Source organism: Perna viridis, chromosome 15 (genome assembly GCF_037379345.1).
Source record: "Perna viridis isolate PV_CMFRI_1.1 ecotype Kerala chromosome 15, ASM3737934v1, whole genome shotgun sequence".
NCBI classification, from domain to species: domain Eukaryota; kingdom Metazoa; phylum Mollusca; class Bivalvia; order Mytilida; family Mytilidae; genus Perna; species Perna viridis.
This window is the reverse complement of record NC_142459.1, coordinates 5,066,928-5,082,717: the sequence shown is the minus strand read 5'-3', so window position 1 is coordinate 5,082,717 and position 15,790 is coordinate 5,066,928. Positions and strand designations below refer to the sequence as shown.

Sequence of the window (15,790 nt, the reverse complement as noted above, 5' to 3'; positions counted from 1 at the left end):
TCGTCAATGATTATTGCTTGTATTGCTAAGATAACATGACAAATGATAAATCACCCGCTTAATAGTTATTAAGGAAAGAAACCCCTAAGCGAAAATATTACTTCATTCATGAAATGATAACCGACTATTTAGAAAACCAATGGATTCCTTTTTTAACTCAAGGATTGCCTATCATGCACGTTTTAGGTCAACGCTTTTTTTGTTGGTATTCGTTTATTGATTTTCCTTTGTACGTCTATGTGATCGATATAGTTAAAACTAAACGTTTCAAATATATGTTACCGACCAATCACAGTCTTCAGATATTTTGATTACAATTTATTATTAAAGGAGGGTAAGGGACATAACTCCTTAAATCAAATCATGTTTGTATTATATTCAATATCACCAAAGCCTTTTAAGCTTTCTTTTGAAGCAGTATAAAATCAGTCCAAGTTACTTTAATGCTTACATGAGATTGTGAAATAGTTAATACACACGTTTCAATGATTTATAAGAGTTGAGCCCCATACCCTAGGATTACCTCCTTAAGTAGAATTGAGTTATCGAATGTTTCATGTGTAATACAGTTTGAATAAACATATGTGTGAATTATATTTAGTGATTTCACTCTCACGTAAACATATGTTTCTTATGTAAACTTAATTTGATGTCAACGATGATTTGAATTATTACAAAATATGAAATGAACTTGAAAACAATAAATGATTGAGACAATCTTATAATAAAGAAGATAATTGAATGGCCATAAGGAATTACCGAAATCAATTGTGATTTCCGATTTTTTTCCCCAATTTAATTTAACAATATTAAGCAGCGACCTCTCTCGGACAGTGGTCATCCATTTTTTGGACAAAAACTATTTTGTTTCTCTATAAAGGTCATTTATTTGTATCTACATTGGGAATTTAATTACATCTACGACCTTTTACTGCAAAATGAACCCATTTTAACAAAAGTATTAAAGTAGTTTTATTGAAATTACCTAAGAGATCAATAATTTATTGATAGGTAAGCCGCCCTAATTGATTTCGCTAATAAAAACAAATACACTCGTATAGCTAGAGGTATTGTCAAGAAGTGTGAAACTCTATTCACTGACAAGTTATAAATAATAGACAAGGTTTGAGTTTCTTTGTGACAAAACGTTTGAAAAATATTTACGCTTGGCGACTGGCACAATGCAATAGTAAAGTAAAAAAGCGGAAAAATGCTGGAGTCGTGGCTATAAAAATGTTGAGCAAAAACTTGGATCTCAGAGAAAAGCTTAAATATCATGACAGAAAACCAATGCTCCCTGAGATAGAAATCAAAACATTTTTCATTCATATTGAACGATTTTTTATTATTGTAACGCTAAAGGTAAAAATATAACAGTAATCATAATCCACCCACGGAATGCTGGGAAATTTGCAGAAAAAGGCTAGACAGTACTACATGTTCATTGAACTTGTAACATTAATTTCTATATTGTGTTATTTAGATTAAAGTTCCCATTTGTTTGGTTTTTTGTTTGTTGTTTTGGGTTTTTTTTTGTTTTTTGTTTTTTTTTTTGTTTTTTGTTTTTTTGTTTTTTTTATTGGTTCTCACCTTTGTACTTGCTTCCGTACGCTTATATAGAAGTTGTTGTGATTTACTCAAGCAATACAGTACAAGACTTCAATCATCGATTTATCAAATATCAGCATCATTTAAACACTGATATTGATTCCAATAGATGACTCTTTGTAAAATAATCGTGTGATCAATGATGAAAGTATGTTATACTCGCAAGTAGAAGAACCAAACTTTGTCATCAGTGGTAATACAACGGTTTACAACGTGACAAAACAAGCAATATTCAAGTGAACGACAAGTTCTAGTAGACTTTAGACGACTTTTCTGTGATCCGATTTGTTCCCCCTGTCTAGATACGAAACTAGCTTACTCTACATTCATTTTGTTTCTTCTCATTCGGAACGATCCAGTAATTTGGCTAGCACTTCATTCATACGTGTCGGAAAGTTCTGCTGGATGTAAAGTCCTGTCCGACTGAAACCAGGCTCTTAGTGTTAATAATGCTATAACTTAATTTCGTGTTTACTACTGTCATGAGGACTTTAGATAAACCGAAACATTTATAATATATATAAAATATCCCTGCAAAGGTACCAGATTTAAACTTTAGGTAAGCCTATCTTTGCCGATCCCTGTACATTGTCTTCACTAAAGAGAATTTTGCTTAACCTTCCCAAGAACCACTTAAGTATCAGTCGAAGTGAGAATCAGGCAGTTGGTGAAACATGGTATGAAAAAGACACCATTTTACCTATTAGCACCATTATAATCAGAGAAAAAAGACAAGACTTTCAATATTGGTTAATTGAGTAATCATTTCGTTGAAAAGCACTGAAATATGAACATTTCAGAGAAAGCATGCTTGAGTGAACTTCTATTGCCAGATTGCCAGATTGGTGGGTTATTGATATGCACGTTTCTGGTATTTTTTCTTCTATTTCGCTTGATCCTTGCAAATACTTACATTTACCTCCTGTCTTAATAGAACCCTGAATACACTTGAATTCTACATTAATCATGCATGTTTTGAATTCTCTAAAAATCCATTATATCATTGACTATACCATAATTGTATACCATAACATGTGTATTTTAAAATTCAAAACGCTGAAAAAGAGACTTCATTCCATTTATGGCACTTTGTAGACCCTCAGAATGCTTGACGTAAATTCCTGTGTCGATATTTTAGTTTTGAGCACTTTTTGTATACAATACATTTTTATAATTAGATATGCCCATTACTTTGATGGGAGATTTCACCTTGAAACACTTTTACTGTATATTTTTAGAATGCATTTTGATTCTGCAAAAACTAACTACTAAAAAACATAGTCTTTGTTTTTTTGTAATTTTTTTAAGTATAAGGTATGAGACTCTTAATACTGTTTTGTTACCTTTATTTTTTTATATTTCAAATTTTTGGACCAAAAGAGCGTTGTTCAACTTTCGAGATAGAAGTTATATATTTTGTGTTCGAAATTCGTATTTTTCATTTTTCTTTCTTGATATAATTTGATTTGTTTTTTGTTTTTGTTTTTGTTTTTTGTTTTTTTTTTTTTTTGTTTGTTTGTTTGGTTTTTTTTTGTTTGACATGATTCAATGGATTACAAAAATGTGTACACCGCAGGAGCATCTTTTGTTAGGTGGGGGTTCCACATTATGATTGAATCACACCTTCCATAGGCAGTGTGTCTGAATTTTTATAAGGACTGGAATTTAAGTGATTCACTCACAAAAAATAATGATATTCAACGCAATAGCACGTAGTTGCTTAAAATATGTGTAGGGAACTTGAAACGAAGCCAAAAGAATAGCAGAAGCTTGTTCTAAATAATTTATTCACATATCATGAATAACAACAATATCAATAAAATGAGGTGTGTATGCAAACTATGTCTTTGGGAATGAGAATAGTTATTTAATCATATGAGCATGTGTTGTAATCAGAATAACAAATAAACACATTATTTTCAAATATGTTTTCTAATTAACTGAACAGTCATCTGTGACTGAACTAGTTTCTACTATTGCGAAGGTACTTCCATGTTATTTGCATGCGTTCAATCATTGTAATACAATAACAAACAATGAAATATGTAATGTAGAATAAATCTAAAAAAATATATCAATAGTGTGAAGTACCTTTTCCAACAGACGAAACAAATCATTCATAAAAAAAAAATATAATGGTAATGATTTGAAATTACATCTGTAGATTTTCCATGGTTAAAAAGTGGTAAGGGAGACATACTTGGGGACCTGAAATCTGCCAAGCGATCACTACTCATGATTACAAAACAATTGTCGATTGGCATTTGTTTCTCTGCTTTTTTTTTCTTTTTTTTTGTTTTTTGTTTATTTTTCTGTGTTTTCTAAACATACAAATATTTCCATCTGAAGAAATCTATATACATAAATGTTATAAAGAGCTTTGCAAATGACATTATCTGATATGTAACTGAAATTATTTTCGATGATACAGCTTCCGAATATAGAATTGTGCTGATCGGTGATGGATGACTGACCGCAATTTTTTTTGCATGGATCGGTTAAGGTACTGTATATATGCCAATGCCAGTTCAGGCCTACAGACTGGTAAATACAAATTACGGAAACCAAGATTCTAGCGGAAATCAAAATGTGAACAAGGGACAAAGTGTTGTTTCTGTGTTTACAAAGCGCTCGTCCTTTTGTAAAATTGGTGTTAAAGATAATCAAGGGAAGCACGATTCTAGCAGAAATCAAATGAATGTAATCAAGGGACAGACATGGAAAATAGACATACACGACAAAGAACATAGACAACTAAAAGAATACAAAGCAACAAACCAGTGAGCTATTCGGATTCCACAAAAAACTAGGAGCATGGACCAGGTCCAAAAAGTGACGAAAATCAAGATTGACAATTTCTTTTAACATGAAGTCAAGTGGATTAGGCCAAGCAGTAAAAACAAAAACCGAAACCAAAACAAAAAAAAATAAAATAAAAGAGTACTTGAGAATAACTAATGATAACTATTAAAAAGGTACCAAAATCTGACAGCATAAACAACATGCGCTGGTAGGGTAGTGATGTAACTAAGAGAATGATAATGATATATTTTTTTTATTTCAAAGTGTGCAATACTCATTGTAAAGTACTTGCTGGTTCTCAGAAAATAAATTATTAGTTACTGAAATGGACAGTTAAGTTAGGCATCTTACAACATCTGCTCCTCACTAGATGAAGTAATTGAATCATTTTGATATCGCAAACATTTTTCGCAGTTCCCGTCGGAGTTGCTTGCACATTGTTGTATATATCACAAAATTGGACATGCATCCGATCAGAGTAAATACCTTTAAACTTTCTATTATCAACAATGAAGACGTAAACGAAAGCTTCGAGTTGATTTTCATATTAATTGCTAAGGTAGCTCTATAGTCTGTAACCATAAAAGCTAGAAAGTTGGTTGCTTCTACTTCTAACATGTTACCCAAATATTCACCAAAAAACAAATATCCTTCTATAGCTAAGCGAGGTATTTCTGATATGAAAAATATGACTAGAACAGTTGTGACCATAAGAATAGAACGACGGTCTCTAGTTGTCTTTGATCTACTTCCTCTGTTGCATTTTCTGTGACATAATCGGAACACAATATAGAGGACACAAAGGCACATAATTGTTGAGCAAAGTAGCAGAAAAACAGCTGATGTCAATGGATAAAACTGAGTACCATATAAAAACGCTTGTTTTGACATCACAATTGAGGAACATGTTGTCAGCGTTTTCTGTTGCCTTTTAAAATCTTGTCCAAAGAATGGAATGGTTATATTGTCTCGATTTACAAAGCGAATCGCACAGTTTCTAGGAATGTTCACTAATACTGAAATCACAAAACAACAAAGGGCAGTTATTCTTGCAAACTTGCATGTCATATTCGCTTTAAACCAATATGGAAATTTCAAAGACAAGACTTTTTGCATCCCGAGGCTCAATGTAAGTAGTACTGATACAAAATGGAATAAATCCGTAAGTTGGCTAAGATTGACATACATAGCACAAAAGGGATAATCCAAAGTCAACATCGAGGACTCTTCATTAATGGAAGTATACTTGTATTGAAACAGAGGTTCCAAACCATAAGAACAAAAAGCTGTAAGAAGATCAGCAAGTGCTAGCGCTTGCATCAGTTCACTTGTCGGTTGGTGAAGATTTGCTCGACATAACAATATCAAAATTGTAATATTATAAATTATAGCAATATAGGCTAAAACAGATCCAACTGTGAACATATAAAGTAATGCATAATTTGAGCCAGTTTCTATTGTAAACCCCACATGCTCCTCTATAGACATTTTGTTACTATGATACACTGAACAGTCGAAAATTTTTGCATGCAAAGTATGTCTTCATCCATTGCTAAAACAATAACTCATAACTTACATCACTGAAAATATTAATTGTTGTTTATTCCCAGTAATTAAACAAAATTCTTACCATCGGTTTTTAAGTTGAGTGTAAAAGTCAACGTATTTTTCTTTTTCCTGACTCTACTCCCGCAAATGCACAAATTATCTACTCTGTCGAGATCTTTACGGATATTTTTAAAAAGTTATCAGCGAATCTTCAGTTATATTTAAACAAACCCACAGTTGATAATGTAGGGTTTTAATTACATCCTTAAGAATTCATCCCATCAATTAATTGAATATTGAGCTGCAAATTATAGCTCGTAATTAAAGTAGAGATTCCATCTTATACCGATGATAATCCTTCAGTTATATGCGCCTTCATCTCTAGCCACTTCAAAGATTTGAGTACGTTATTGAGCAATGAGATATTACTAAGTATATCCGCCAGTGTCGTGCTCGTTCTAATTATGTATTGACTATCAATTGTCCATCATCTACTTGAGGATCATGATCGGACAAATAACGCTGAGTAATTCCAAACGATTTAACTGGCTAGGCAAAAATATGTTTTATATGCTTTCTCATGCCATGATCACTTCAAAATCAGAGGTCTTTGCCTGTAAATGTCCTGTAAACCTGGACGGGAAATATCGCAGTGGAATGAATCAACGCATGCGACAATTCACTCTGCATTTATGCATGTTATTTCACCTATTTGACCAATCCTGTGTTGTTTTACGATGAATTAAGTCACCAGCTTGTGTTACAATATGAAATAAAATCAATCGTTCTCACAACTATTGTTAAGTCAATGATCCATTTTGTCATATACAGAAATCGTAGTAGTTAAAAACACCTATAGTAAATGAATGATGCAGAACTAGGATTTTTTATGAGGGAAGGTTGGTTATTTTGAACGGGATAATTTTTACTAAATGATAATTTGATTTGGCTGCCTGCCTTTGAGCAAATTAGGTTATTTTCTGTAACCAAATCAGGGATTGTGACGTCATTATTCCGCAGTTTGAATGATCATTAAGAAGTTATTTTTTTTTATTTCAAATCCATTTGTTTTAAATTTTGGAATTTGAATGCATTGGAAATTAAATTATAAGGAATATTTCAAATTTTTGAAAAATTTTACGGAATGCCCTGTTTGGGCTGGTTTACACTGCTATATAGAACCTGTGCAAAAATTTGTAAAGTTGTTTTAATAATTAGGTATATAAAAATCATTTTTAATTTAAATAAAAGCAAAAGTTTTAATATTGCGAAGAATATATCGTTTCAGTTGATTGTATAATTAAGAAAACTGGGAATTTGAAATTGGGAATTTTCTATGGGAAATGGGGTATTGTTATGTGGTGAACATGAGAAGTCTATACTATTCAAGAGTTATGCATCAAAGTACTGATGCATTTGTTAAATACGTTTGTGGCAAAGTAAATTCCTGGGAATACGTTACTACTTTTAAAGGTATACTTTATATCAATTTCTCTATCAGTAAAATGCAGTATGAGTTGAATGAAAAAAATGGGAAAATGAAGGGAAATAACAGATATAACGTACTGATTAACGCTAACGTATAATTTGATTGATTGATTGTTGGGGTTTAACGCCCGAGCAGCAATATTTCAACTATATTCAGGCGATCGATGAACATAAAATGGATGATAAAATGAACATTAAATGATGATGAAATGAAAAAAAGGAATGGGACACAAGGATAATGGAGTCGACAAATTGTGAAAAATTGGAAGGATGGGTAAGGTCGGGTAATGTAGCCGCCTGTGGCGCAGCGCAAAAGTTCCTACTCCTATCAAATATCACACCAGGGTTCCATAACGTTAGAGAAAGGTGGCATCTTTCCCAACACGGTGCACCACTATGGTTTGCGGTCAGGTTTTCCGTATTACAGCCTGACAACCCCAACATGTAACACGCCAGGAGTACCCTATTCCACTACCTGGGGCAGAGCGCCTTGGACGCCGGCTAGGGTTTTGAGCACTATTTAGTCGCCTTTTACGACAAGCTTAGCGCTGCTGCAGGCCTATTCATTTGACACCCGAACCTGCACGGGGCATTTCAGATAGGTATTGGGAATAGTATAGATTTCCCAAATTTAATAGCACGCATCCATTGTGTTTAGTTATATCCAGTATATTACAATATCAACGAGTAGCATAAATAATGAATAGGTAAAAATCAACTAATTTGGGGATTAATTCTTAAGTAATGATGTTTTCAGTGTTTTACAATACATGTATGCAATATGAAATTCTAATGCAAAACGGTTTTTGAGACGGTCTTTTTACAAAAAGAAATGTGTATTCTCATGAAAGGCCAGAAAACGAAACGCTTCACTGCGTTGTCAGAAGTCGATTCAAAAGCAATCACCTGAAAGTCGATTCAAAAGCAGTCAATTAAAGGTCGATTCAAAAGCAGTCAATTGAAGGTCGATTAAAAAGCAGTCAATTGAAGGTCGATTAAAAAGCAGTCAATTGAAGATCGATTCAAAAGCAATCACTTGAAGGTCGATTCAAAAGCAATCACTTGAAAGTCGATTCAAAGACAATCACCGGAAGGTCGCTTTATGAATTGTTAATTATAATTTATAACAGATATAAGATTTGTGTTGAGTATTATATATCAAAACGCAAATAAATCTGCTTTTTTATATAGGCTTTTGCGATCCTTCACTTCTTTTAATTGTCTTGATATAAAAATGATTTTTGCGTTCTTTTTCTAGCATCTATATGTAAATGACGACAGTGTACACATACAGCTCTTGAATGTTATAAAAATTCCCATTTAGACTATTAGAAATCTCCCATTGATAATTCTTTATTCCCCGTAAAATCCTCCCCCGTATACCATAGAATGGGAAGTTTACCCACTACAAGTTCTATGACCTATAACATCAATTATATGTAATTCTACACCAAATATGATCTACGGTTGTCATAAGATATTATGTATTGTATGTTTGTTGGGGTTTAACGTCCGAGCAGCAATATTTCAGCTATATTCAGACAATGAACATGAAATGGATGATAAAATGAACATGAAATGAAAAAAAAGGATGGGTCACAAGGATAATAGGGTCGACAAATTTTGATTGCCACTGGAAAAAGGGGCATGGGTAAGGTCGGGCAATTTAGCCTCCTGTGGCGGAGCGCAAAGGTTCCTACTCCTATCGAATACCACAGCAGGGTTCTTTAACGTGCGAGGAACGTGGCATCTTTCCCAACACGGTGCACCACTATGGTTTGCGGTCAGGTTTTCCGTATTATAGCCTGACAACCCCAGCATGTAACACGCCAGGGGTACCCCATTCCACCACCTGGGGCACACATCCCAGTTGCTCTGTGGGCAGAGCGCCTAGCCCCCGGCTAGGTTTCTGAGCACTATTTAGTCGCCTTTTACGACAAGCTTAGCGCTGCTGCAGGCCTATTCTTTTAACACCCGGACCTGCACGGGGCAGAGATATTATGTAAGTCATACGACTAGCACAAGGCAGTAAGCGTAAACATCAAGTAAAAAAGGGAGTCTGTGATCAGAATTAGAAACGGGATATCCAGGGAAAAAAGCAGCCTAATAAAACAGACAACAACGCATTAATTAAAATAAAATTAAAGAAAAAACATAACCCCGCACAAACAGGAAATAAATTGAGATGAAACAATTAAAGAAAAGGAATGGAAATTATATGTTTAAATATCCGATAATTGTAAATTATTTTCAATACAATAAACATGTCAGATAACTGTAACAATGTAATTTCGCATTTTAGCATTTTAACTTTTTCAAACGCGTGGTTTTTCCACCCACTTTAAACCCGATTTAGCTTTCAAATAAGAAAACTGAACCTGGGATAATATATAATATAAGTTTATTGCATTGTAAGAAACTTCTTACTTAATATTTTGGAGTCTGTCGATTTTATCTTAGTTTATTCCTGTAAATAACGTTTTATAAACATTGACAAGTCAATTTCTATTCATCGCTTTTGTTTTCTCCTTCCTCATTTATTTGAAATTCACTTTATGATCACAAACATAGGTTTGAAATGTAATCTGCAGCATAAAACAACCATGTAAAGTCCATTGAAATAATCAAAATGTATTGTAGTATTTGAATTAGATAAGGATACACCACACGTTATCTATTGTTGAATAATTCATCGTGTATTTAACAGGACTGTGACATATTAAATACGCTTTAAAAATAATATTGCATAAGAGATAAGACGGATAATCTGAACAGGAAGAAGCCACGTTGGATCAGGATACTGTCTATAAAAAAGGTTTCTTATTCTATTCTATCTATCTTTTCTTTAAATCTTGTAAACACTATGGGATTTCCGTTGTCTCAGACAAGAAAAACCCAACTGGTCAGTGATGTAAACATAATTGGTATTTCTTCAGCGAGGCCAATCTTCTGTGCCAAAAAAGACAATGTTAAGAGCATTTCTGTACTTTTCACACTATTATTTAGTATCGTTCATTATATGGAATCTAAAATGTTTGTTTGTTTATTTGTTGGGGTTTAACGTCCGAGCAGCAATATTTCAGCTATATTCAGACGATGAACATGAAATGGATGATAAAATGAACATGAAATGAAAAAAAAGGATGGGTCACAAGGATAATAGGGTCGACAAATTTTGATTGCCACTGGAAAAAAGGGGGGTAAGGTCGGGCAATTTAGCCTCCTGTGGCGGAGCCCTATGGTTCCTACTCCGGGAGAATACCACAGTAAGGTTCTTTAACGTGCGAGGAACGTGGCATCTTTCCCAACACCGTGCACCACTATGGTTTGCGGTCAGGTTTTCCGTATTATAGCCTGACAACCCCAGCATGTAACACGCCAGGGGTACCCCATTCCACCACCTGGGGCACACATCCCAGTTGCTCTGTGGGCAGAGCGCCTAGCCCCCGGCTAGGTTTCTGAGCACTATTTAGTCGCCTTATACGACAAGCTTAGCGCTGCTGCAGGCCTATTCTTTTAACACCCGGACCTGCACGGGGCGAATCTAAAATGAAATCATACTTCTGCATCAAACATCTGACAATTTACAAATAGGTAGTTTTATTATGGTCTTTTGTTATATGTTCTCTTCACGCGTCCACTATTATAATAATAATTTACTGTGAATGACTCAACATATCAGGGAAGTATCACGTCAGAATAGATGATAAAAATGTTGATTACCTGCTTTATCATCTAAAGTAAAAACAGTATTGTTTGAATGCTTTGAAGCCTAGCGTAAGGGACACAACTCTTGCAAATCATTGGTACGTTTGTATTCAGCATCTTACATCAATTTCATGTAAACATCAAAGTAGACTCATTTCAATCTGTTTTAAATGAAAGCTTAATAGGGTTTGGTGAAATTGAATATGAAACACTGATTTTAAGAGTTGTGTCCCTTACCCTCTTACCATATTTCTACCTCCTTAAAATGCATATATCTTACCCTATTTCTACCTCCTTGAAATACTTATAAAGGAGGACCTTTCTCTTATTAATAATGGTAATGGTATTTAAAAGACTAGTTCTTCTAGAAATTTCATTTATGAATAATTCGGTTACTCATTACAATATGTAGAGAGTGAGTGCTTCTTTCTACTGCCGTCATGCCATGTCATTGTTATATAATGGTAGCCATTAAAAATGTCACGATCTTAAACGACATGTTTAAAGAAAATATCTCATCAGGAATATTTTTTCTTGTCAGTTCATGAAAAGAAACAAAAACATTCATTAACCAATCTCCTTATAGTACAAGGAAAATAGACGATCGTGTACACGTCAATTGTGATATAAAGAAAGGAGCTTGTAATACGCATAAAAATGTATTTTCATGTGTTGAGAATGCATAGAAAACAATCCCCTCCCTTTCCTTGACTACCCATGTGTCAGGCCATACTTTCGGCTGCTACGGGAAAATGTTAAATAAATTCGTAAATTTGTAAAATGAGGTTACATGGCGTGACCTTACACATTTTTTTATTATTTATATTACATTTCTGATCATATTTTTCAGATATAAAACAAAAGATGTTACGTTTCATCTAACTTCGTACATAGGAATCGTATGGTTTCTTACTAAGAAATAATTTTCGTGCTTGCTAATTTTTGCAATATATGTGAAGTGACCATACTCACGGGTATCAATTTCTACGGTTTCAAAAAATGACTAATGTTACATTTCGGGTGTACCATTTCTAAACATTTTCATTTGTTGTTGAGGTTTAACGTCCAAGCAGCAATATTTCAGCTATATTCAGACGATGACCATAAAATTGATGATAAAATGAACATGAAATGATGATGAAATGAAAAAGGGATGGGACACAAGGACAATGGGGTCGACAAATTTTGATTGCCACTGGAAATAGGGAGAGTTGGGTAGGTTCGGGCAATTTGGCCTCCTGTGGTGGAGCCCTATGGTTCCTACGCCTAGAGAATACCACAGTAGGGTTCTTTAACGTGCGAGGAACGTGGCATCTTTCCCAACACGGTGCACCACTATGGTTTGCGGACAGGTTTTCCGTATTATAGCCTGTCAACCCCAGCATGTAACACACCAGGGGTACCCCATTGCACCACCTGGGGCACACATCCCAGTTGCTCTGTGGGCAGAGCGCCCTAGCCCCCGGCTAGGGTTCTGAGCACTATTTAGTCGCCTTTTACGACAAGCTAAGCGCTGCTGCAGGCCTATTCTTCAACAACCAGACCTGCACGGGGCTCAAAATAAAGGGAGATAACTCTGTAAATGACACTCATATACAATAGAATCTATTGGATTTTCAATTTTGATTATCTCCTAAGAGCAGGCAGATTTGAATGAATAATTACACATTTCATGGTATAGACCCATAAAACAACTTAATTACAAAAATAAAAAAAATATGTAACCTTTTTGGCGGTGTATCACATTTTTCAGATTTTACAAGATTCTTACAAAGAGAGCTACTTAAATCATCAAGATTGTCATTGTCATTAACGATAATAACATTCTGAGACGTTGTATAATATTGATTTCTTGTGACATGCATCATTAATTTGATTCTCTATCCTACATAATAACACCTAAATGAACTGTCCCGTACTACCATACATCGTGTACTAAGTTACAGCCCTAGATTAATCCTACGAGGAGGAATGACCCGGCCAGCGAAAGCTTAGCTGGCCAAGTGGTCTAGGGCGCTGGACTTAGTGCAGGCGGTGTTGCCATAGATGTCTAGGGCTGTGACTTAGTGCACGATGTATGGTTGTACGGGACTTCATTTAGGTGTTATTATGTAGAATAGAGGATCAACTTAATGATGCATGTCACAACAAATCAATATTATACAAACGTCTCAGAATGTGACGACTCCACTCACTACACCGCTCCATTGGATCAAATTGATACAGGTTGGTCTAGGGTCTAGGGCCCTGGACTTTGTGCAGGCGGTGTTGCCATAGATGTCACAGCGGTACAGGTTCGAGTCCCGCGGAGGAACGACCAAAAATTTGCATCACAAATTTGACAGTTCTAACATCGTTGGGAATTTTTCAGACCTTTATATATATATATATGTCATAAAAAGGCAAACTAGTGAAGTTATGATAGATATTTTAACTTTTTTTCATTCTATTTTTTTAAAACATAACGGCGTACTAATTAAAATCCATATTTGCTTACAATTATTAACCTTAACAATGTGTTAACTTATGATCGTCTTTACATATTGTGAATGAATATGTCTGAAATTCATGCTGTTCACATCACTTTTTCTGAAAGTTACTGTTCTACAAAAATACTGCGATAATCTTATTGCTTGACCAAAGAGTCAAATATCGAACATTTACATCTAAACGTTCTTTGCCAGGATCGTTAATAATGACAATTACTAATTCGATTGATTGATTGATTGTTAGAGTTTAACGCCCGAGCACCAATATTTCAGCTATATTCAGACGATACTAATTCGAAGCTTTGAAATGAACGTTTTCCTGAAAATAAACTGTTCCTTCATGGGTTTTACAAAGAAAGGAATGGTAGGAGTTCAAGAGGTGGACAATAATTATAATAACGTGTAAGTTTTATACGCTGGTGACTTAGTTTTAATAGTCAAATCCACAGTCGTTCGAAAATAGTTTAAGATATCGTAGTAAGATGAATTATCTATATACAGATTTTGACTGAAAGAGAAGTAGTTCATTTAATGTATCCACAAAGCAGAAGTAGTTCATTTAATGTATCCACAAAGCAGAAGTATTTCATTTAATGTATCCACAAAGCAGTAGTTCATTCAAGGTATCCACAAACCAAACACAGTTTTAGTTCGTTTCTTTCATATTTGAGAATTTGCAATTTTTTGCAATAAAGGTATTAATGTATGAATAGACACATTTTATGTAAAAGATATAAATTATTTAATTTGAGTTTTGAAGGATTCCTGTGGAAAAAAAATCATAGAATGAACGGCATTGTGCCACACTTCCGGTGTATCTGCATGATATCAACATTTCATGATATTTATTTTATCCCGAAATCATTCATAAAGTTCTGTACCTTCATCAATCGTTAATTATCGATTTTTTTTCAAAACATTTTCTTCCCTTGTACATGTAGTATGCATATTTTAGCCAACGATAAGTACATGTATCTTAGTTTTCTAGTTTAATGGATTGAAATCCAATCATTTCCCGTAAAAGTACCTTTTGTTCAATTATCATTAGCATCGAATTGTAATACAATAAAATTGAAACACATAGAAGCTTAAATATAGAATTTAGCGTTTGTTAACATACGTTTTTTTTTAATTTCGAAATTGGTATTTGTTCAATAAATGTTAAAATATCAATATTTTTTGTGGTAAGTTTAATCATAGGTATTATTTGTAAGTTGTTTATCGCTTTTCATTTATACATCAGCGTTAGTGTCGATTTAATAATTAACGTTGATATATCCTAGGTACGATGGTAAGAAATGATAGGATACCATGAACAGTATTTATTCAGTCTCGTTTTTCTTAATCTATTCGTCTTAATTTTGGCAGTCATTAATATATTCCACTTTAACTAGAGGATAAATGACTTATTTTCAATCACTATTTATTTGGCCTTTTAGTTATAAAAAGGGGTGCCACGACTCTGAGAGGAAATTGTTGACTTCATTTTACCTGCTAAATTTGTATGGATTGTACTAATTATCAAACAATGATTTATCAAATCTTTGTAGGTACCAGTCCATATCAAATTCAGAAGACAAATCCATGGATCGGCCGATACATTTTCGCTCTACATATGCTATATATGTATGTGGCAAAATTACTTACTGTATTTAGATATGTACTTTCGAGAAAAATCTACTTTAACCTCCCACTGAAATCAACAAAAGCAAACCAAATCAAGAAGGATAACTCTTGCAAAGTGCTAATTGTATGTACAATCAATATTAATTTTATCTCAAAAGCTCGACAGCCCATATGAAAACTAACACTAGTTATGTGATATTTAACGGTTTCTGAACAAGAAATAAAAATGAATTCAGTGGGGTTTTGACATGAATCACCTTCTGTCTGATTTATGTAACGATGGCTACTTAAATTTGGTTACAAACTAATAGCTTTTGATTGCATATTTCAAATTTTTCAATGTCATGTGCTACATTTATCTATTTTTTTTTATTATGAACGATTTTCTGATTAAAAAAACTTTATATTATACAAAGTGATATCTTTCAATCATTCATATTCGAATTATAGTTTTTAAAGCTTACGTTGTATCTTAAAAAAATGAAAACACTCTTCCTATATGTTTACGACAAGATATAAGC

At 33.8% G+C, this 15,790-nt stretch overlaps 2 long non-coding RNA genes across 2 annotated transcripts; one reads left to right on the top strand and one right to left on the bottom strand.

The window, feature by feature from the left end:
• Positions 1–3,884: 3,884 nt before the first annotated feature.
• On the bottom strand, positions 3,885–6,712 carry LOC148596665 (uncharacterized). The gene is made up of 2 exons (XR_015919157.1): positions 6,041–6,712; positions 3,885–5,426 (listed from the first exon to the last, which is right to left on the bottom strand). It is a non-coding gene; the product is annotated as an uncharacterized LOC148596665 (long non-coding RNA).
• A 3,432-nt stretch (positions 6,713–10,144) lies between these two features.
• On the top strand, positions 10,145–15,571 carry LOC148596664 (uncharacterized). The gene is made up of 3 exons (XR_015919190.1): positions 10,145–10,261; positions 13,917–14,045; positions 15,194–15,571. It is a non-coding gene; the product is annotated as an uncharacterized LOC148596664 (long non-coding RNA).
• The last annotated feature ends 219 nt before the right edge of the window (positions 15,572–15,790 follow it).